Source organism: Antechinus flavipes, chromosome 6 (assembly GCF_016432865.1).
Source record: "Antechinus flavipes isolate AdamAnt ecotype Samford, QLD, Australia chromosome 6, AdamAnt_v2, whole genome shotgun sequence".
In the NCBI taxonomy this organism is placed as follows: Eukaryota; Metazoa; Chordata; class Mammalia; order Dasyuromorphia; family Dasyuridae; genus Antechinus; species Antechinus flavipes.
The window spans coordinates 35,734,653-35,758,328 of record NC_067403.1 but is presented as its reverse complement, the minus strand read 5'-3'; the positions used below and the strand labels follow the sequence as shown (position 1 = coordinate 35,758,328).

General features: G+C 36.4%; 1 protein-coding gene across 1 annotated transcript in view; it reads left to right on the top strand.

Annotated features, from left to right (window-relative positions):
* The window catches only part of CORIN (corin, serine peptidase), a 197,020-nt gene that overhangs the window by 105,683 nt on the left and 67,661 nt on the right, over positions 1-23,676 (top strand). The gene's annotated exons all lie outside the window — the stretch shown is intronic.

Genomic DNA, 23,676 nt, shown 5'->3' with positions numbered 1-23,676 from the left:
AGCAAAACCAAATTATGTTCATTAAAGAAGAACCCATTCTAAGAATGTCTGTTTTTGAGACAGGTTCCTTAGCTTCTTTTGAGGATTAATATATCTAGGAATGTGAAGTCTGTCGAAGGGAGGCCAAAATTAATCAGATTTACTATATGGGTGCTATATGTGTTAGGGGTATTGGTTGTAGGACTAATTAAAGTAACTGAAGAAATGGAATTAAATCATCCTAATAATGCTAATAGTTGCTACAGAATTACATTGAATAATCTGCTCTAAGGGACATTCGGAAATTAATTCCGGTAGGAAACTCAATGGTATCATTAATCGTCAATGTCTTAGATGACATGATTATTTTAGAATTTGTGACAAGAATTTTGGTCCTATGTTTTAGGACCAAAGTAGCCTGTTGAGTATGAGCTACTATAGTGTTTGAAGTCAAAGAGACCATATATTTGGGAGGACTGAATGAAAAGGGAATAACTTGACTAGAGGAAAAGCAAACTGGAATGGAAGAGGAAGCGAAAACTGGGAAATCTGAAGGAGGGCTTTGAAGCCCCAAAGCTAAGAGTTTATACTTGGTTTGAAAAACAAGGAGACATAGACCTCTGAAAGACAGGGCTGACCTAGGCAAAGTTGTGGGCGAGTAAAAAGAATTTTTCACCCACAATGATGAGACTGATTTCATGTGTCTGAGCTATACATTGGCTCCATTGTTTTTATACTAGTAAAAATGATAGATAAAAGAGCAAATATGAAAAATATACTTGTATCTTGGACAGATTCCAGTGAGGTACAGGAGAAAGGTTACTGACTAACTCTGGAATCAGAGCATTTGGGTTCAGATTCCATTGCTGATGCTTACCATGACCTTTAGGAAGTTAATTTGCTTGGTTCCCTCATCTGTGAAAATTGAGGGTAATGGACTAGGTGACCTTTACGGACCTTCTACATGTCCTGACATTGTCACTATACCTTTCTGCAGATAAAATGCAGATGATCAAGTTTGGTAGAGCTGTTTTTTTTCTTTTATCATTGCTGCTTAGACAGTTAAAAAAGAGTTTTTATTTCTGACCCTTCAGAATTGTTCTCCTATAGCTTTTCTGCATGGGTTATCTCTTAAGAATTTTCCTCAACATTAGGCGAATATGATTCTTTATAAAGGATGGTTCTTTCACTTGAAAATTTGACTGATTATAAATTTCAAGAGTGGTGTTTTATAAATATTAGTATCAATAATGATATCTATAGCAGAATTAATAAATATTTTTAAAATTACATTTCTAAAATATAATGAAAGATTGAGAAAAGATTGGACATTTTCAGCATTAATTAAATTTTTTTTCTTGGGCTGAGTCATGATTATGGGTCAATTGAAATAATTATTGAAAAATTGCAACTCAGAAAATGAATTTGAAAATGCTGTTATGTAGAATTTGTAAATTTAATGTGAGTAGGTGCTTTTGATCTAAGCTTTGGATTATTTTTTGATTGAGTCACAATAAAAAAAGAATGTTTTTGTTTCTACAATGTTTAGATATCATCTTGTCAGGTAACACACATATTATGGAATAATAGAATTTTCTGTTTCTCCCTTCCTCCTACTCTGTTGTCTGGTTATCTGTCCATTTATGCATACATATAGCTCCTTATTGAACAGTGACAAATTGTGATTTGGCTGTCTGAATGAGATTAGTCTTGCAAGTTTTGAATAATTATTTCGTGGACAGGAAGACTTTCCTAGAGTTAGTCGAATCATATCATGTAAGTGACTTGATTTACTTGATTTATTCTTGGAAATCAGTCTTGGAACTGTCATAGAATTTTCTGAGTAGAAAGATTGCTAGGAAACACATTGCTGATTGTTTTCAATCACCTAGGATTACATCAATTTCAGGGGACCATCAATTATTAGAGTATTTTTCCTAGAGCTATGAAGAGTCTCATTACAATCTGGATATGATGTTGAAAATTTCTAAGCAGAAATCTGTAATAGATTGTTATGGTGAAATCACCTGCTAAAAATTTATATGTAGAACTTATGAGAGGGTGATCATTTGGTAAGAAGATTATGGAATGGAAATATTTATTGTATCCCATAGACTTGAGATGGAAAATGCTATTCACATCCAGAGAAAGAACTATGGAGCTGAATGTGGATCGAAGCACAGCATTTTCTCCTTTTTTTTTTTTTTTTGGTTTGTTTGTTTGCTTTTTCTTTCTTTCTTATGGTTTTTCCCCTTTTGGTTTGATTTTTCTTGTACTCCATGAGAAATATGGAAATATGTTTTAAAGAATTGTTGATATATATATATAACCTATTTGATTGATTGCTATCTTGGGGAAAAATTTGGAACACAAAATCTTACAAAAATGAATGTTGAAAACTTTCTTTACATGTGTTTTGGAAGAATAAAATACTACTAAGGGAAAAAGGAAAATATTTATTGTAATAAACAAAAACCAAACATTTTCTGAAGCTATTAACTTCAGGTTACAACCACATATTCATTCATTATTTAGTGCTTTGTAAAGTGCTGGGTATATATGTTTTTTGCCCATCTTCAATTATCTGTTTGTAATATGTATTCACTGCAAAATATGGTAAGAATTTTAGATAAATTGTAAGTAGGTGGGATTAAAAAAACCCAAATTCGCTAACATAAAATATTATATATTATATACATTATATTTATTATATACATATTATCAGGATCTTGGAAACTCTTGAGAGAGATTTTGCAATATCAGATATGCTTAAATGTTTTTGATGAGTTCTTAAAATTTTTTTTTATTATAGCTTTTTATTTACAAGATATATGCATGGGTAATTTTTCAGCATTGACCCTTGCAAAACCTCTTTTTCAACTTTTCCCCTCTTCCCCACCCCCTCCCCTAGATGGCAGGTTGACCGATACATGTTAAATATGTTACAGTATATGTTAAATACAATATATATGTGCATATCCATACAGTTATTTTGCTGCACAAGAAAAATTGGATTTAGAAAGAAGGTAAAAATAACCTGAAAAGGAAATCAAAAATGCAAGCAGACAAAAACAGAGGGATTGGAAATGCTATGTAGTAGTTCATACTCATTATCCAGAGTTCTTTTGCTAGTTCTCTTCATTATTGAACAAATGGAACTGATTTGGTTCATCTCATTGCTGGAGATGGCCACTTCCATCAGAATTGATCATCTTATAGTATTGTTGTTGAAGTGTATAATGATCTCCTGGTTCTGCTCACTTCACTCAGCATCAGTTCATGTCAGTCTCTCCAGGCCTTTCTGAAATCATCCTGCTGGTCATTCCTTACAGAACAATAATATTCCATAACATTCATATACCACAATTTATTCAGCCATTCTCCTACTTATGGGCATCCATTCAGTTTCCAGTTTCTGGCCACTACAAAGAGGGCTGCCACAAACATTCTTGCACATACAGGTCCCTTGCCTTCTTTAAGAGCGAAGATGTAATGGGCTGAGGCTTGAGTTGATGCACTGAGGTCCCAAGCACGTGAGGCTAAATAGTAATTGGACCATACTCCATTAACATATATGCTTGGAGAAAGAATGGCCCCCGCCCACTCTTTGTGCAAGTCCTGATGTGTTGTATAGGAAATGATGTTTTTGGTGGGTGGAGGCAGGGGAGTAGAAAGGGAAGCAGGAGGAAAGACTATTGGCTGGCGTCTTGACACAGCTGCTCGCATTGCCATTGTGACGGCCCTTCAGCTCAGGTCTCTCTCTGCTAGCTGGCTTCCTGTCACAGCTGCCCATATTGCTATTGCAATCCTTTTTCACCTCTTCACTTCAATAAAGAAGATTTTCCCCTTAACCTGAATTCCTGACTCCAGCTGATTTTAAATATGCGGTCATCACACGATGAAGTCTTTTTTTAGGGACTAGTAGCAAGGAGAGTACTTGACAAAAATTATAATACTGAACAAAAATGACTATCTTTTACATATTTAAAAATTTTTATGGACAACTTTAAACATTAAAATCAAATAAACATATATTTAAACTCTTTATACCTGGAAATGAATTTCTGCCTACAATATATTCAGTATTCTATTAGCCACTCTTCTGTTTTTTCCCCCTTTTTTCCCTATTCATACGTTACTTTATTTTTATCTTTTCATATAACCAAAGTCATCATGCACATTGTAGTTTCAATTTGGGTTTAAGGAGACCTGAGTTCAAATCCAACTATAGACACTTATTAGCTGTGTGACTTTGGATCAGCTACTTAGTCCTTTAAGTTAAATGTGCTTTAGTTTCCTCATTTGTAAAATGAGAACAATAATAACACCAAACTTACAGGGTTGTTGTAAGGGTCAAATGTAAAGAGAATATGTCGGTAAAATGATTTGCAAACCTCGAAGAGCTATAAAAATACACTTCTTATTTTCAATGATTATATTCTTGACACTTATTATGATATTTTTATTATAAAGATACATTGAGTTTTTAAAGTTGTTAGACGTTTCCTGGCTGTTTTCGATTTTTAATACTTACAAATAACTTTGTTTAGTCATTTTCACTTGTGTCTGACTCTTCATGACTCCTCTTTTGGGTTTCTCGGCAAAGAAACTGGAAAAGTTTGTCATTTTCTGCTCCTGCTTATTTTACTGAGCTGGAAACTGAGGCAAACATGGCTAAGTGACATAGTCAGGGTCACCTATAACAAGTGTCTGAGGCTGTATTTGAACTTGGTTTCCTGACTCCAAGCATGACACTTTATGCATTATGGTGTTACCTAACTGCCTGTAGTTACAAACAAGGTTTCTACTCCTATAATGGAGTTATTTGATCCAAAAGTACCATTATTTTTGTGGGGGATTAAATCTTTTTAAAATCATAGATTCTTAATTCTGGAAAGTCCCTCAAGAGATCCTGTAGTTTCCTCCCCGTAATCGTTGGACTACATTTCAACCATTTCTGATAGGTGAGAATCTATTTTTAACTGCTAGTCTTCCTCAGAAACTCATTTTCTCATTTTCCACAGTTTGGCTGTTATTACATCCTTCTTGCTTTTAAATATGTGTTGTTCATTTCTGTTATCCTTGTTCACTTTTTTCACAGTCTGCTAGAGAGGATGGAAGGGAGGCTGCTCACAATCATCATAACATCTTTAGGTTTCAACGATCTTCCCTTCCACCCCTTTTTCTGTAGTGGGAAATGACAATTTATGGAACATGAATAGGATGTCAAGAACTTCAAGCTTCCTTAACTGCAGCAAAATACTTGGAAACACTCTATTTTTCCATAGAAAATTTAAATTTCCTTATTTTAAATTCCCTGATTCACCAAGAGCTCCCTCGAAATGATGACAGATTGCTGGGGTTTTGGCCAAGTTATTTTTATTTGGGGGTACTTTGGCCCAGGAATGTCTTTGTACAGAGTCTGGCTTGTACCTGTTAATGGCATATTCCTTAGAGAACTGGAAATTGGGGGAAGGGGAAGTGAAGGCTTCTGGCTCAAGATGTAGCAGCAGGGCTGCCACTTCCAATTTCTTCACTTTTTTGTAGTTGTTTAGTCAACTGGGAAGTTAAAAAAAACACATTCTTATTTATAAAATGTATGTTTTTCTTCTTCAGCATTTATATTATGACTTTAGAGACTTTGCAACTTCCCAGTATTCATGCCCTTGATGCTTTGATTCTTCAAATAATTCCCTAAACATGTTGAAGGCTGCTTAGTTTTTAGTATAATTATTTTTATTTGGTTTAACTCCTTCCTTTGTTATATTTCTAAATGTTGCCAACACATGATACATTTTCATGAAGTTACTGTCAACATTTACAGTCTTAATCAACTCCTCCCTGCTGTTGGAGTTCCAAGGATAAGGAATGTTTCCCTTTCCCTTCCCTTCTCTTCTTTTCCCCTGATTTCCATTTGTCCCTCTTCCTTCCCCTTTTCCATATTTCCTTCTCTTTCTCTTCCTCTTTTTCTTTTTCCTTCTATTTTACCTTCAGCCTTTTGACTTCTTGAACTGGTTATTTCATAAAAGTGTCTAAACTGAACTAAAATTCTCCTCAATCTCCAACTTGTATCTTCTCTCTTCCAAATTTCCCTATTATTGTTTGGAATCCCAGTCACTAAGACTTGCAAGCTAGTTGTCACCCTGACTCCTTATACTTATATTCCATTTATTACCAAATCTTCTCATCTCTACTTCTTCAATTTCTCCTTTATATATTCTTTTTTCTTTGCCAGTAATGGCACCAACTGGTACAGATTCTCTCACTTGGACTAGGGCAATATTCTTTTGCTTGGTATTCCCTGCCTAAAGTCTTCCCTACTCCAGTCCATTCTCCATTCAGTTAAAATGACTTTTGTGACCATATCCCAGCTATTTCAATAAAATCTCATGGCTCCCTATTACCTATAGATATTGTGTATGTTGGCAGGAGAGACTGACCCTGATTTAACTGTCGATTGCAATGTGTTGATTTTTTTTTTTTGTGTGTGTGATTTATATTGGGTAACTTCAATTAGTGCTAGTAATTCAAATGTTTACCCTCTTGAATAATATTTTCTTTAAGGCTGATGGTGTTGTGACAATGAGTTTTGTTTAAATGGGAAGCTTGTCAGTGAGGACTCTTGAGCTACAGTATTGATTATTAGGAATATTTATCACGGCTCACTCCAGGTACCCTAAAACAATTTGAGTTAAAAATCTCTGAAAATAACTCCTTATAGCTGTATGGTAGCGGTCCTGCTCTGTGAACTCTAAATGGGAGGGCAGTTTAAAACAAGCGCTCTGGTTCAGAGAATGAATAGGTGGCCATGAACCATGCTGTCATTCCCCTTCTCATGACTATTTTAAGTGATAATCTGATAATCTGCCAGCACTCTTCCTAGCAGTGGTAAGTACTGACTTTCTATTCACTGGGATGAGTCATTATCTCTTGCCTTATAGGTGCCTCCTGGCTTAAAATCGGGATTGCTTTTTCCTCATTGATGATTATTGAGAAAGGGATAAAAGACAGTTAAAAAACATTGTAGAATTGAATGCTATCAGGTGTGATTTAGTAGATTTGGTCTCATCATTGAATGCAATTGACTATCCTCATTTTACAGATTAGGAAACTGAGGCAGACAGCAATTAAGGGACTTTCCCAAAGATCACGCAGTTAGTAAATGTCTGAGGGTGCTTTTGAATTCAGGTCAGGTCTTCCTGACTCCAGAGGAAGAGAGTGTCTAGGAGAAAAGGATGAGTGACAGTGTAAATCACTATCCAGATTATAAATTATAAATAGATAAATTCACGGGCTCTATGCGGATGTAGATTTCTGATGATGTGAAATCGCAACACAATTAGGATGTTCCTGATTTAAGAAACAGTTCATCGTTGGCCTCCCTCCTACCAAACATGTGGAATAGCCTTCTACATACATATGTATGCCGAAGGTCCCTATGGTACAATGTCTGTGTTTTCTATTCTCTTCCACTTCCCATTTGTGAAGTACTTGTGTTCCTATAATTGTCTGCCTTAGTGATTGCTGGGATGCTGGTTGTCTGGGGGAGTTTTTGTGGAAGGAAAGGTCTGTATGCAAAGGTCCCCTTCTCCCTTGTTTGTTATTTATACCAGATTTGCTTTCTGCAAGCAAAGATGGAATCCTGCTCTAATGAGACAACCACAGATCATGTAAATCCTCTTGGAAACACGACTGGTGCAATTGAGGGAGGACGGACTTCAGGAACCTTAGCAGACCTGGGCTTCAAGTGCTCTCACTTAAAAGAGCTGAATGCTGGGAAAGCCCCACTGAATTCTAGCTTAGGAATCTGCTACAACAATCACAGCTCTGGGTTAGCCATTATAACACGTGGCTTGCCAGATAAGTTCCTGGCAAAGAACTCTATCATACTAAATACTTTTGATCAACTCGAAATGATCCTCGCTCCTGTCAGACATCTACAACAAAAGTGACATTTCTGGGTCAGTTCCTTGCCTTGTATGAGAGGATGGATGTGTCTGTTCTTTGTAATCAATGGGCAGACATTGATTAAACACTGTATTAGGCTGCACGCTAGCTGCTTTGGGGAGTTGGGGAGGTCTCAGGAAGGGGTTTATGAAGAAATTGGCACTAGATTGATCTCTGAAGGAAGCCAAGGATTCTGGGAAGTATAGAGGAAGGATGTATAAATGTGGAGACAGGAAATAGAGTGAGAAGCTGCTCCTGACAAATTACCAAAAATCTCTTAATTGTAAATCTAGCCCTTTTCTCTTCACTTTGACCCACTCTTCAGCTTTTGCACAATCAATCACCCTCTTCTCTTAGCTACTTTCTATTCCTCTGCAGTCAAATGTCTGAAGTTCAAATGCACCCTCCGGCATTTATTATCTGTGTGATCTTGGGAAAGTCATTTAAATCCTGCCTGGACTTCCTAATCTACACAACAGGGATAATAGTACCTACCTCCTAGACTTGTTGTGATGATAACACGAGATAATATTTGAATATCATTTTAGAAACTTTAAAACAAGCTATTATTATTATTATTAATTATTATCTCACCTCACATATCCAATCTTTTGCCATATCCAGTCATTTCCACCATTACCACTTTTCTCCTGTGTGTCTCTTCTCTGTTTACAAAGTTGCTGCCCTAGTGTAGACCCTCATCACCTTACATCTGGATTACTACAACAAAAGTCTCTTTCCTTGATCCAGTCCAATCTCCAGGCATCTGCCAAAAGAATTTTCCTAAAGCAAAGGTCACCCTGCTTTTTAGTAAACTCTGGTGATTTCTTTTTACCCCCAGGATCAAATATAAACTACTTTCTTTGTTTTTTAAAGCTCTTCTTACCTTGGTCCCCTCCTACCTTTCCATCATGTCCTCTAAATAAAATGATGCTCACATCCTTACTTTTGCTCATACAGGATGCTATGACTTGACCCAAAAGCACAGGGCCAGCATGTGAAAGTTGAATGCCTGACTTTATGAATTTTCAGTGGCTGTCCTTGGATCTGGAAGGCTCTCCCTCCTTATCCCTACCTCCCAGCTACCTTAAAGACTGTGCAAATTCTATCTTTCTTTTTGTTTTCTTTTCTTCTTACTTTCCCTCCGTCCACTGCTAATGTCTCATCTCTGAGATTACTTCCCTTTAACATTGCATGTCTCGATGTACATAGTTAGTATGTTTTCTCCTTTGTTAGACTATAAACCCCTTGAGGGCAAGGGCTATAATTTGCCTTTCTTTTTATTCTGGGGTCTTATTACCCATGCTTGGCACATAATAAGCAGTTAATAAATCCTTGTTCAGTGATTGAAGAATGGCAACTTGGGCTGAATTGTACAGTATGTGAAGGGGGATGATAAGATTGCAAAAGTAGTTGAAACCAGATTGCATAAAGTTTTAAATACTAAAGATCAGTGTTTGTATATGACTGTAGGGTTAATTGAAAATTCTGAGTATGATTAGAGAAGACATTGACAATTCTGCCCTTTAGGAAAATCACTTGCATCTGGGTGGAGGATGGATTAGTGAAAGGAAACACTGGAAGCAGGGGGACTGAGTCTGTTGTAATATGTAGTTCAGCCAAGAGCCTGCATGAGGACTATGACTGCGAAGGAAACACATTTGAGAGTTAGTGTAGATATAGATCTGTCAAAACTTGGCAACTGATTGAGTTTAAGAAGCTTATAGACAGAAAAGACCCAACTCATCATCTTAAAACAAATGGTTAGAAATTGTCCAACAAGCCTTCCTGATTTTCTCATCTTTCAGTCCTTCAGTCCATTTTTAGCAGTGAAAATTAGTTCTATTGAACATACTCTGGGTTGATATCTCAAAATAGCTTCCATTATTGATTTCATTGATAATTTTCATTAAGATTTATCTTAGTAAAATAAAATTTAAAAAAATCTGTATTTTCCAGGAACTGGAATCAAGTTTTAGCTTTTGTCAATATAATTGAGGCCAATGGGATCTGTGTCATAAATGGTCCAAGTATAGATGAATGTTTATCATTTTCTAGCTTAGATTTCAAAGGTGAAAATAGTGTCTTCAGAGACATCATCTTTAGATCCTTTGGATGCTATTTGGGGCTGGAAGGGAGAGAGGAGGAGGCTAACCTCCTAAGGACACACAATAGTAAAAAAGTGAAAAAACAGTAATTTTCTGGCTACTGAAATTCTGGAAAATGAACCAATATGCATTTGTTTCTCTTTCCTCATGACCAAATTACACAGTGTAAGTGATTATTTTCCCCCTGATTGTCCCTATCCTGCATTTACCTGCTTTTGGATCATCAACATCATCTTCCTCACTGTTTTTTCTGATTTATAAAGTGCAAAAAATACTTTATATAAACCTGACTCTAATTTCCTGTGATTGGGTTTTTCTTCCTTCAATTTCTGAATAGTTTGCAAATGAATATCTAGATATTTTAAACACTAGAAAGGAAATTACAACATTTTGTAAAGCATAAAGTGTTACACAAATGTTACTTTTTTTTTTTCTTCCTGAACAAACCATTCTACTTGGAGGTAGTGCCAATCTAGAAAGTTTCCCTTCAAGTGATGGGACTAAAAAGGCCTTTCTGGGTGTCTTTCCATTGTGTTCTCAGGGTCAAGCCCTCTCCTTCAGATATTTGAAGATTGGTAACTCGTCTCTCCCCCTGCACTCCAAATGTTCTTTTCTTCAGGGTAAATACCCTGTTTGTTCCTGGCATGGCTTCCAGTCCTTTCACCCTCTGGGTCAGAGATATTCCTTTGGCTCTGCTCTGGTTTGTCATTGTCCTTCTTAAAATATGGTGCCCCCAAATGGGACAATACAATATGGAGGGAATATCACCTAACCCTAGAATTGCTCTTAATTCAGCTTTTGGGGATGTTCTTCTAACTTTGATAATTTACTTTCAGAATCACCTCATCATAAAGTTAGAGCTGGAAGGAATCTTGGAAAAAATTAAGTCCAGTTCCTTCATTTTACAGATGAGGATACTTAGATCCCAATTTTTTTAAAAATTACCATTTTTCCCCCCAATTACAGGCAAAATAATTTTTGCCATTTATTTTCTTTTTTCTTTATTTGATTTTTTTAGGTTATGCACAGCCACTCATTTTTGTGTATTTCCACATAAGTCATAATATTCATTTTCGGTAAAATGTCAAGTACCAAATTTTCTCTTTCCTTCCTTTCCCCTTTTCCTAAGATGGTAAGCAATTGAAATAGGTTAAAAAGTGCTATCATATTTAAAAAAGCCTATATGTTTCTTTGTTAGTCATGTTATGAAAGAAGAAATAGAACAAAAGAAAAAATATGAAAAAATAAAGTGAAAATACGATGTTTTGATGTGCATTCAGACTCCATCAGTTCTTTCTCTGAAGACTCATCCATCACGAGTCTTTTGGAACCAAGTTCATTTAATAACTTTATATATATACTTGGAGTCAGGAAGACCTGAATTCAAATCCCACGTCAGACACTTAGTAGCTGTGTGATCCTGAGTGAGTTCCTAAGCTTCTGTCTGCTTCAACTTCCCTATGGGGAAATATATGGGGACAATAATAACCCCAGAATATTCTGAAGATCAAATGAGTTTCAGGCATTCAGCAAGCCCTTATTAATGTTTTCTGCCTTCCCTGTTGTGACAGAGCAAGGATTCAAAGTTATATTCTAGAATGCCAAATCTAACTCTCTCCCCCGCCCAATGATGTATTATTGTAAAAGTAAATTTAGGTGTTTTGGTCAGAGTTGTTTTTCCCCAGTGGAGATTGTAAAGGTCACAGAGATGGATGGATCCCCTTCTGCTTTACTGCAAAGATCACATCTTTCTAAGGTTATTAACAACTGAGGGACAGGGCCTGCTCTGTTGTGGATGGTTTGAGTTAACCCTTGCACTTCCATCCTTCCTGAGCTGTTGTGAGCTAAGACTTTGTGGAGCAGAACTGGGACCGTTAGAATGAACTTTTCCTCAGGCAAGTGGTCTGGGACCCAGGCATACAGGGCAAAGACACTCAAAACAGTTTTAGGTCTCTGGTGGGGAGCTGCTAAGATGGATTCCTTGCTAGTAATTTATTTGCTTTGGCCTTCCAGTGGACTTCTTTTAACTGGGAGTTATTGGTTATATTTTTATTAAAGGAATACTTTATTTGAACTTATCCATGAAACCAGAACCAGGACACAGATCTATCCAAAAAAGAGAATATATTTTTATCCTTCAGAAATTATATTGAGTTAGGGGCTTTTGTGAGTGGAAAAAAAAAACTAAGCTAGGGGTGATAGTAGATCAAGTAGAAATTGAATATCAGAACCATGGAACCCCAAAATTGGAGGAGTCCTTAGAAGCTATCTAGGACCACCTCTATATATTATCCCTTTTTACCAATATTTCCAAGTGATGGACTATAGAACTTTACATTTGTCTCAGTTAAATTCCTAATCTATCTAATCTATCATCATCTTTTTATTTTGTCACCAAGATGTTTTAGTCACATTTGACTCTTTGTGACCCTATGTGGGGTTTTCCTCACAAAGATACTGGAGTGGTTCGCCATTTCCTTCTCCAGCTCATTTTACAGATGAGCAAACTAAGGCAAACTGAATTAAACAATTTCCCCAGGAACATATGTGTTAAGTAACTGTGGCCACATTTGAACTCATATGCTCTTGACTCCAGAGCCTGTGCTCTATCCACTGCACCACCAAGCTGGTGGTCTTTTTGTATCCTGACTCTGTTCAGTGTCAAAGAAAGGAACCTTAAAGGTTCCTTCTCTAGCCAAATCCCCTCCTCTCATTTTAGAGATGAGGAAAATCAGTCTGAGTAGCTCACAGACACGACAAAGGCTTCATAGAGATGGTGGCCAGGCTGTGATTCAAACCCAGGCTCTTTTCAGTTTTTCCCTTCAAATTTGTTTCTGCTTTTTCTTACTTTGTTAAGCCCATCCCCATTCTTCTGGTCATTCAGGTTCACCCAGGAGTCATTTACCTCGTCCCTTTCTCTTACACCCCTTATCTGACCAACAGTTCCCAATTTTATCCATTACACCTCAACAAGCTTTCACCTGTGTTCCCTTCTTTTTCCTACTTTGGCTACTAGCCGAATTCAGTTCTTCAGCATCTCTCACCTGGATTACTCAAAGAGATGTCCACTTGGTTTCTCCCTGGCTCAAGGGTCACCTCATTCCTACTGATCTTTAGGAATATTCGATCAATATTCCTAAAGACCTAAAGTCATTTTCAATCTCAGACTACACTGGCTCCTTTTTATTTCTAGGATAAATTTTCAGTTTTTCTGTTTCACAAATGAATCCCTTCATAATCTGGCTCCAGTCTACCTTGATGGGGTTATTTATTATTATTATTATTATTAGCCCCATCAGCCTTTTGGAGGATCATCTTGTGGCAGGAAGGTCTACTAGCACCTTCTTTTGCCCAGAGCATCTCAGCACCCGTTAAAGATACTGGGCAGTGGGAAGCTTCATGGCTACTGGGGATGGAGTCCCCCTCCCTCTTCCATCTTTACTCGGAAGACTTGATTGCTCACATGGCTTGGAGGAGACAGGAATCCATAACTCCTTTTGATCCAGGGAGATGGAGGAGGAAACCTCCTTATTTGTTTGGGTATTGTCTCCACAAGTCATTCAGGTGTATATTAGGTGCCCTTCCCTTTTACTCGTGGTGCCCTTCCCTTTTACTCGTGGTCCCCTAGCACTATCAATGGGTGTAACTCAAGCATCTCTGTGCCTCTGTCCCGCCATTGTAGCCTTAGGACTTCTGGGACTTTTTTTTTTTAACTGCACTGCAGTCGAACTATGTTCTCTGTATTGTCTCCTCCGCTTAGAACAGGGGTTCTGTTCTGTATGGTTTTTCTATTTGTATTCTTAGCATTTAACATAGTGATTGGCACATAATAAGTGCTTAATAAATGCTTTTTTCATTCATTTATATATTCTCCCAGAAGTTGTCCCAGTCCCAACCAGAATGCTTGATGTAAATTGTACATGACTTTCCATTTCCCGTCTCGGTGAGTTTTCCCAGGTTTTCTTCCATGCCTGGAATTCATTCCCTCCTTACCTTTACTTCTAAGAATCCTTTATGACTCAGCTCTAGTGCCACAGTCAACATGAGGCCTTTTCTGACCCTACTTCTCACTGGTTTTATTCCCTGAATTTACTTTGCAAAGATTTTCTATTTATTTATGTTTGTGCCATTCTCATGTAGCTGAAACAAAACTTTTTCTGAACAAGGACTTAATTTTTTTTCTTTGTATCCCTCAGTGCCTAGTCTAGTGCTTGGAATACACTGGATACTTAATAAATGCTTATTGATTATTCCATTGCTCAATATTTTAATGACTTTTCATTGATTCCAGTTATCCCAATTTCAATCTACTAGCACATGGTCCTTCATCTTATTCACAAATAGCTTGAGAGAGATGTTGTCAAACATGTTGAAATCACAGTATATTACATCTGCCCTATACTCCTGATCTACCAGTCTAGTAACCTTTTCAAAAAAAAAAAAAAAAAGGAAATTAGCTTAGTCTGACATGACGTGTTCTTGATGAAACCATGCTGGCTTATAATGATCACTACTTCCCTGGCTGAGTGCTTACAAACTATCCCATGTGTTCTAGAATTTTGCCCAGAACAGAAGTTAAGCTTACTGTTCTATAGCTTGCCAAGGAAATTCTCTTTCCTTTATTTTGATTTTTTTTTCGGATTGGGACATTTTCCCTTTCCCCTTCCTGTAGCAACTCTCTTATTCTCCAAGATCTTTCAAACAGCAGCAGCGGTGGCTCAGCAATTACATTTTCTAGTCCTTTTAAAAGTCTGTCAGAATGTAGTTCATCTGAATCTAGTTATTGAATTCAAGTCAATGATGCCTGTTTTCTTCGTTTATCTTGGGTTTCTACTTCCTACAAACTATTGCTGTTTCTCTTTACCTAGTTCAAAGAGCATTTTCCTTATAAAGGAGTTCTGAAACAAAATAAGAGTTAAGTATTTCCCCTTTCTCATTTTAGCCATTAAAAGTATCCATCCTACCTTTTCTTTGATCCTTCTTTGCCCAGCCCCATTTTTCCTTAAAACACACATATATACACATACACATACACCTGAATCCTTTTTATTGTCTCTAACATTTTTCTAAATTTTAGCAGTCCATACTTTTATAGTTCCATTCTCCATGTCTGTCTTTCTGGCTCTTTCTTGATTTCAGTGTCTGCTGCTTTCAAATTCTTGTTTTTTCTCTCCTCTGTATTTTAAAAGTGTGAGTTTGTCATTCCTTTCCCCATCTCCATATGGATTTCTTCCAGTTATCTCTTCTAAATCAATTGAATATTAATAAACCCAGTTCTATCTTTAAGCTTGCTTATAGGACAATATACTGAATCATAGAAAGTGTCTTGGGATATCAGTAATCTGTTCTGATACACGAATGATTTTTCTTGGTTAGTCTCCAGCTACGAGCCCATGCAACTTTTGGTCACTGTGACTCTTAGCCCTTCACTCTTTGTTTCTGCTTCTGACTTTTGACTTTTCCACCATATCCCTTCATCCTTTTCACCTGGAAGAACTTTTTTGCGCCTATGGCTCCTACTCTCAGAACTTTTAATTTGAGAAAAGCTCAGACCAGCCATTCCTTTTTTGTCACTCTTGGACTTCCCCATCTATCTGGCGTTCTCTCCCAAGCCAGGTTCTCAAGTACATCCTGCTCCTGCTTTCATGTATGTGGTCCTTCCCTCTTAGAAGGTAAGCTCCTTGAGGGAAGGAGAAAGGCATGAGAATTTACCAAATGCTGATTTATTTACAAGGCATTGCACTAAGCACATCATACACGTTATCTCATTTGAGTGTGGGATTTGCCTTTCTATTTGCTTATATTTGTATTCCTAGACTTGGTACACAGTAAGCACTTAATGCATGTTTGTTGATTTGACTTAACTCAACAATTGCTGGTTTTAGGAAATTTTTTCTAAGTTTTTTAAAGCAGTCCAACACAGTAATCACAGAAATTACTTCGTGCTCCCTTTCCATTCTCCTGTCTTCCTCTTCCTATCTCCTCACTAAAGGCCCTCTTTAAAAAAAAAATAACTGGAAACTTTTTGTCGCACTTTTGTCTTTTTTGTTTTTGTTGTTGCACAAAAAGTCTGTTTTAGTTTCCCAGCATGACTGAGACCCAAGAGTCTCTGTAATTGCTAACATCTGATCTTCCTGTACTTTGATAACTTTGGTGGAAGCATAATTTTGTAGTGGGGCGTGTGTTTGGGGGTGAGTGCACGTACAAGTGTTCTACTCTTCAGCAACACTTCATCACTGGTAATATAACAGTCTATTTCTGTTGCCTTTTGAACTGCTGGTAATATCGATTCTTCCAGGATTATGATGTCCAACATTCATAGTTAAATATGATATTTGTGTTAAATTTTTTTGGTCAGTTTATCTTAAATTTGGCCAATTTAATTAATATATCTTTTTAAAAATGGAAAGACAAATTTAAAGCCATGAACAAAAAATAGGCAATTAACTTTTCTCTGTTAAGTAAATATTCCTTTGTACATGACACTTGTTTCTACAGTGGTTTTGAGTTGAATTTGAGTATGGATGTGTTCCTTTAGAATGAACTCCTTTCTCATTCAGATGAGAATGAGAATGGTACAATCTCCTCTGTGGAGCCTTTCCTAATGGCTCCCTTTCCTTTTACCAGTTCTACTTTCTTCAGACTTTCTCTTATTTTTCTTATCTCTGTATGTATTATGTTTCTCGTTTCCCCACCTGGTTGAATGGGAGCTTTGAGGGCTATATTGAGTAGTGGGAATGCAAAAGAGAGACTGCTAATGTGATTTTGGCCAGAACTCCTTGCAGACTGTTTCAGGTCCAATTGGCCATCCCATGGGTTCCCCACCCCAACAGCTCTTATTTGGAACTGGATCCCTTGGCTTAGCCCAGATGGGAGGATGCCTCAGCCAAAAAGTTCCCCAGCAAGCAGAAGAATGGGGGGTAATAAGCCAGAGTTTATAAATGGGATGTTTACGTAGCATTCTTCCCGAGGCAGAGAGTGGGATCCCCAGCACAGAAGCCGGCTCGCTCCACAGTCTGGTATGACCAGGCTCAGGCCACAGGGCTCTCACACACGGGAGGTAAACAACAGGTGCCCGAATGTGACAAAATCTTTCTGAATTCGCTGCCTCAGCTTTACTCCGGCATGTCCGTGTGGCTCCCTGGCCACGTGAGATGGGCTACACGTGGCTGCTGCTTGTAAATCCGGTGCTGCTGGATCACTTCCAAGCTGCTGCTCCTACCGCTTTCCATGGCAGTGCCATCTCCAAGGGGGGCCAGAGGGATGGAAACAGATAGGACTGAATTTCAGGCCCAATGGGAAATATTAAAATTGTTTTATTTGTATCCTTATCTCCTAGCAAAATAATGGGGATCAATCAATCACTAAATATATGAATATTTGTATTTTATACCCAAATCATATGTCTTTAAAAGCACAGGCAATTTCACCATATTTGTAGATAGTCATCCATTTAGCTGGGATTTACTCTGGGTTTTACTGGAATTTACTGCATTCACACTGGAAATACAACAACAAAGAACAGAAAAGTCCTTTACCCTGAAAAAGGTGATATTCTATTCTAGCCAGGAACAAGTATTTATTAAGGGTTTACTATAATCCAGGCACAATGCTAAGAATTGGTAATAAAAAGGCAAAATCGGAGGCAATCTCTGTCCACAAGGAGCTCACATTTTAATGGGAGACACAAGTGGTATATGACAAGACATAAAAGATATGTAGACATGTAAATGGAAGGTAATCTCATGGGCAGTTAAGGTGCACAATAGATAGAGCTCTGAGTCTAGGAGAAAAACCTGAGCTCAAATGCAGCTTCAGATTTTGTGATTCTGGGCAAATCATTTAACCCTATTTGCCCCAGTTCCTTCATCTATAAAATAAGCTGGAGAAGAAAATCATGGAGCACTCCAGTATCTTTGCTAAGAGATCATGAACAGTTGGATTGAAACAATTGAATAATATAAAAGTCAAAAAAGAATTGAAAACTGTTAGGTGGGTGGATTGGCTTTGCCTCCATAAACATATTTTTATGATGTTAACTTGGTTCAATTTATATCTACTTACCAAAACAAATTATGCAGATTACATGGAAGCTTGTTTTTGTTTTTTGGTTCATTTTGTTCTTAATCTTTGTTGTGAATATTAGGACTGGTTCATAGTTTTCATGAAAGTATTAATCTTCCCCCCCAGATTCCCCCACTCCCCCTATGATTTTTCCAGACATAGACAAATGTATATGCATGGCTTTTGATAGTCTTTCCAAACCTTAATATATATAAAACATCCTTTGTTTCTATTAGATTAAAATGAATTCAGGTATTTTACATCAAACATACTCTTTGAAATCTGTCAAAATATCCTTTTTAGTCTTCAACTGTTATCTTTTTATAAATCCTAGTTTTTGAAAAATGTTGTTTTGAAACACATGAGGACAATTTAGAGAAAATCTTAAAAAGTGTTTTGCTGAAAATGCTTGCTAATTGTCTTTAACATATTTTGTTATCCTGCATCCTTAAGAACATCTTGAAAGCCACACTGAAGGTCTTAGGATCCTGGGCTTTGGGGAATTGCCTGTGATAGCCAGATGCCTATTCCTCCCTCTTAGAGCTAGTGTAAGGAACACAATCTTTAATTTACCTTGTTATTTAGGGTTTGGACTTATTTTATTGCATGACTTGGTAGGAAACTATAAATATCTGTCCATATGTCCTGTTCAATTTTGAATAGGTTTATTTTCCCAGATGGGAGTCCTTGGAATTGGTAGGACATTAAACCACAAAGTAGCCATGTCCCATATCTTTCTAGTTTTGTGGCCTTCATTTTGAAGTTTTGTTAACATTTATTAAATTAAGTTATATTTAGCCACATATATATTTTTTTCTTAAATTAAGTTATTTTGAGCTTTGACAAACTATTTCTGATGTTGGAGACATTATACAGGTCTGCTTTGCATTCTGTCTAATTAGATTATAATGTCTGTTGAACAGAACTTAAAAAACAAAATCTCTTCTGTTCAGTAGTCATTCCCTAAATGCTGGATGGTGACACTTATTTCCTGGAAGTGCTTTATATATGTCTAAAGACTGAATGCTGCTTTCTCATTTATCAACTTCAGGTAATTTCTTGATTAACATTAGAACTAGCCAAGTTTTTCCCTTTCAAAGCTTGACTTTTATAGATCACATTTTTAGTAAGTAAGAAGCATTTATAGAAGTGCAGCATATCCCCTTTAGAAGTACTTTTAGGAAACTAGTTTTAGTTTAACATGAAGTTTGGCAGTTTCAACTTGACAGAGTTTATGTACAATATAAAGGAATAAATTGAACCAATGACCTAGTTAAGCTTCAGAGAGCATTTCGTTTTTGCAGTAATTTTGCTTTGACGATTGTTTCATTAAAACATGTCTAAAGATGGCTGATGGGAAGGTATAAAATGAGGAGTGTGGTATGCTAGTGAAGATATCTATTTGATTATTTGCTCAATTTAGATTAACCCTATTGAGTGCCAAAAAGTAGGGGACTATAATAGAAAAAAAAACCTTATATTTCTGTTTTTGTGATACTATTAAATAAATTCATATGTTTGAGTATTCAAAAAAATGAATATCTAATGCATATGAGGCGCTAGTTAGGTGACTTGTTGCAGATTAAAATGTGAAGGTGAATGGACTACTACTACTGTACACACATACACAGTAGAATATTAGGATTTACAATAATATTATGGCCTACTAACTTCAGAGAAATGTGATAAAAATTACACACTACAGGCCATGGGCTACATGTTTGGTTTTGTAAATTGTGCTTCCTTGTTAGAAAGGAGTGTTCTATTTCCTGGGGCCTCTATTGGGAAATAAAAGACTATTTAAAATATATATATATATATATATATATATATATATATATATATGTATATATATATTCATGATACATTTAAAAAAAAAGTAAATAGTCCCCAAAGGACTTTATAGTAGACTTGAGACTAATGGTAGACACTGATAAGCCTATACATAGGATCAGTTAAATTCAGATATAGGTAAAAACTTTAGTACTTTTTTTCTGGTGTCTGAATCCAACTTGCTGGGCTTTGTATATGTTTTGAACCCCTTTCTTGAAGCAGAACCATATGTGTTTCCCTGGGTACTGCTAAATGCCTGGCTAGATGAAATGGAAAACTACTTCAGATGTAAGACATTATTTGCTATTTCTTTGAATTTATAATAGACCTAATAATAGGCACAGTTTCCACAGCTTCCACCACATTAGAGATGACACTACAACACATAATGAGTTTTTAGTCTAAGTGAACAATTCCATCCAGCTCCTGAAAAATCTTAGACATATGGAATAAGGTAACAGATAAGGGAAAAACCTTTACTGTTTCCTAGGTGGTGCAATTTCATTTTATTCCATAGGATTTCAGTCTTAGAATTATTGACTTTTTATTATAGTTTCTCTCAGGTACATTTTCATACCATATGATAATAGAACAGGATCTACATTGACACAAGTGCAGTTGGAACATTTGCTTCTCTGATAAATCTTAAAACTCACATGAACCAATCTCCACGGCACTATTCTTGACCAATGGCATTCTGTTCAAAATTGTTTCAGTTGTGCACAAATGAAAATTATCTTTTTAAAAGATAAATGAAAATGATGATATCTAGGAGAGTGTCCTAAGAAGTGTGATGTTTAAGACTAAACTAGAGAAGCATCATGATGGAGTGAGAAGAATGATGAATTTGACATGATTCACTCGGAGTCATTGGACCGAGTTCAGATCTCAGTTAATGGCAATTATCTAGCAATGCGACAGTGAAAAAGCAAGTGGTTAAGCCAGTAAACATCCTCTGAGTAAAATATGAGAGAGTTAGTCTGATTTTGGCAATCTTTTCTAGCTCTAAATCTGTGATCATATAAACTTTAATTTTCTAGATCTGAGATGTGATTTATTCCAATATATATTGTGACTTTTTGAAAATTTTTATGACACATTTCTAAATAAACTATTCTCTGTCAGACTTTTCCCAAAGAGCCATTTCCCTATTTCAAAGAATGAAAACAAGAGGGGGAAAAGTTCAACAAAACTGACAGATGTCAGCCAAGCCTAATGTCATCATCTATGATGCTCTCTTCCCATCTCAACTTTGTTTCCCTGAAAAGAAAAGGAGATCTCCCTCTCCTTTTCTATTTATTTTCATAAATAGACTTTGTTACCCAACCTGGCAAATATAATCCCTAAGCATTAAGTCTCATTTGTTTTTATGGAGTGTATTGTTTTCCTGGTGGTGCTTGTGTCCTTTTTCATCAGCTCATAAGTCTTCCCATGCTTCTCTGCATTTATCACATTCATCATTTCTTTCAGCACAGTAATATCTCCTGACATTCATATACCATAACTTGTTTAGCTGTTCCCCAGTTACTGGTGTCTATTTGATTTCCAGTTCTTTGCTACCGCATAAAATGTTTCTGTGAATATCTTGATATTTGTGGGGCTTTTTAAGGTATGTGCCTTTCAGTGGGGTTTCTGAGGTAAAACATATATACATACATATATATATATATACATATACATACACACATATATAGTATTATATTATCTTTGTGTATATGCATATGTGTTTATGTTTCTATAGTTACCATCTCCCTATCTATACACACACACAATTTAGCCACTTTTTGGATTGAGATTACAATTTAATTTGTGGGATGGCTGATAAAAATTCATGGTTTTTTGTGAAGGCAAAAAATTAGAAACTGTGAAGGAATGTCCTTAAACTGGGGAATTGCTGAACAAATTATGGTATATGATTATATATGAAATCAAAATGAAATGAAAAAGAAGATGGTTTCAGAAAAATTTGGGCAGACTTAAATGAACTGAAGTAAATGAAGTAAATAGAACCTGTGCATAGAAAAGCATAGAAAAGAGAACATGTACATAGAAATAGCAATATTGTACCACTAATCAACTGTGAAAGATTTAGTAACTCAGATTAACATAAATGATCCATAACGTTTTCAAAAGTCTTATGATGAAAAATGATATCCACTTCTAGATGGAGAACTGATGGATTCTCCCTTTCTCCTTCCTTCCTTCCTTCCTTCCTTCCTTCCTTCCTTCCTTCCTTCCTTCCTTCCTTCCTTCCTTCCTTCCTCTCTTCCTTCTTCTTTCCTTTCTTCCCTTCCTTCTTCCTTTCCTTCCTCCCTTCCTTCCTCCCTTCCCTCTTTTCCTCCCTTCCTTCTTCCTTCTTTCCTTCCTCCCTTTCTCCCTCCCTTTCCCCTCTCTTCCTCCCTCCCTCCCTCCCTTCTTTCCTCCTTCCCTTCTTTCCTCCCTTCCTCCCTCCCTCTTTATTTTCTTTTTCATCTCCTGGTTTTTGAAACAAGACTAATGTAGAAATATGCTTTATGTGACTTTGTTTGTATAATGGGTATCATCTTTTTTGCCTTCTCAGTGGATAAGGGAAGGATAGAAAGTGGGAAAGAATTTAATGAACTGAAAGTAAAAATTGTAAATAAACAATAAAAATTCCTAATTATACCAGCAGTATATTTTAATAAGTATGTGGTGGTAATAGAATTTTTATACTAAGATTCCTTTCAATTCTAATGTTCTGTAATTCTGGAATATTACAAAAATTATGTAAATGTATATTCTTTTCTTTTACAATGTCAGAGGGAGAATAGTCCCTATCCACTTTTTACTCCTTCAGTAAGTGAATACTCACCGGGTGTTTGATGCTTAGGGAGCTATAACCAGAAAAAAGCAATTAGAAAGCAAGCTACTCCTCATTTCCCACAGCATGCAGTGCTAGATTTGGGATTTATAAAAGCATAGCTATAACTAGGACATAGTGATGAGAGATTGGTCTCAGGGCACTGAAATTTAGAGGGTGTTGACAATAATGTGTAGTCTTTTGGTAGTAGAAACAACTAAACTTTGCTATTAATTTGCAAAAGTAATTAATTAAGATAAGATTTTGCAAACTGGGTCTAACAGTCTCCCCTTGGAAGTCATACTCCTTTGGTGAGCTACGCCTTGGGCCAACTTTGTTCTTTTCTACTTTCCTTCTGACCTCTTTCATTCCATTTGCCTTATTGGTTTTTGCTTAGAATGGGAATATAAAAAACAATATTTCTTTATTATTGGGGCAATATTTTTAAACTTTATCCCTTTAATTCTTTAATGATTTTTATAGTTGGCTTATGTTTTTTTTTTTTTTTGCTTGATTTTTAACAGAAGAACTTTCCTCTACTGCAGTTTCCCTCACTTTAAATCCTGAAAATAAATTGTAATGATCAAAATGGAAGTTCAAATTTTAGAAGTTGAAAGTGAATGTGTATCAACAAGAGCAAAAATTAATGTCGGGATGGGGCGAGGGGGAAGTACCGATAGAGCATCAGCCTTGGGGTCAGGAGGATCTGAGTTCAAATATGGCTTCAGATACTTGACATTTACCAGCTGTGTAACCTTGGTCAAGTCATTTAACTCTTATTGCCTTCCAAAAAACATTAATGTCAGGGAGTCAAGCTGAAAGCAAAATATGATTATTCGATTCCATTTTATATTCCTCATTAGCAAAATAATCTCTGAGGAGACTCCCTGTTATAAGGAAAGATTCAGATCACCCGAATTCTCC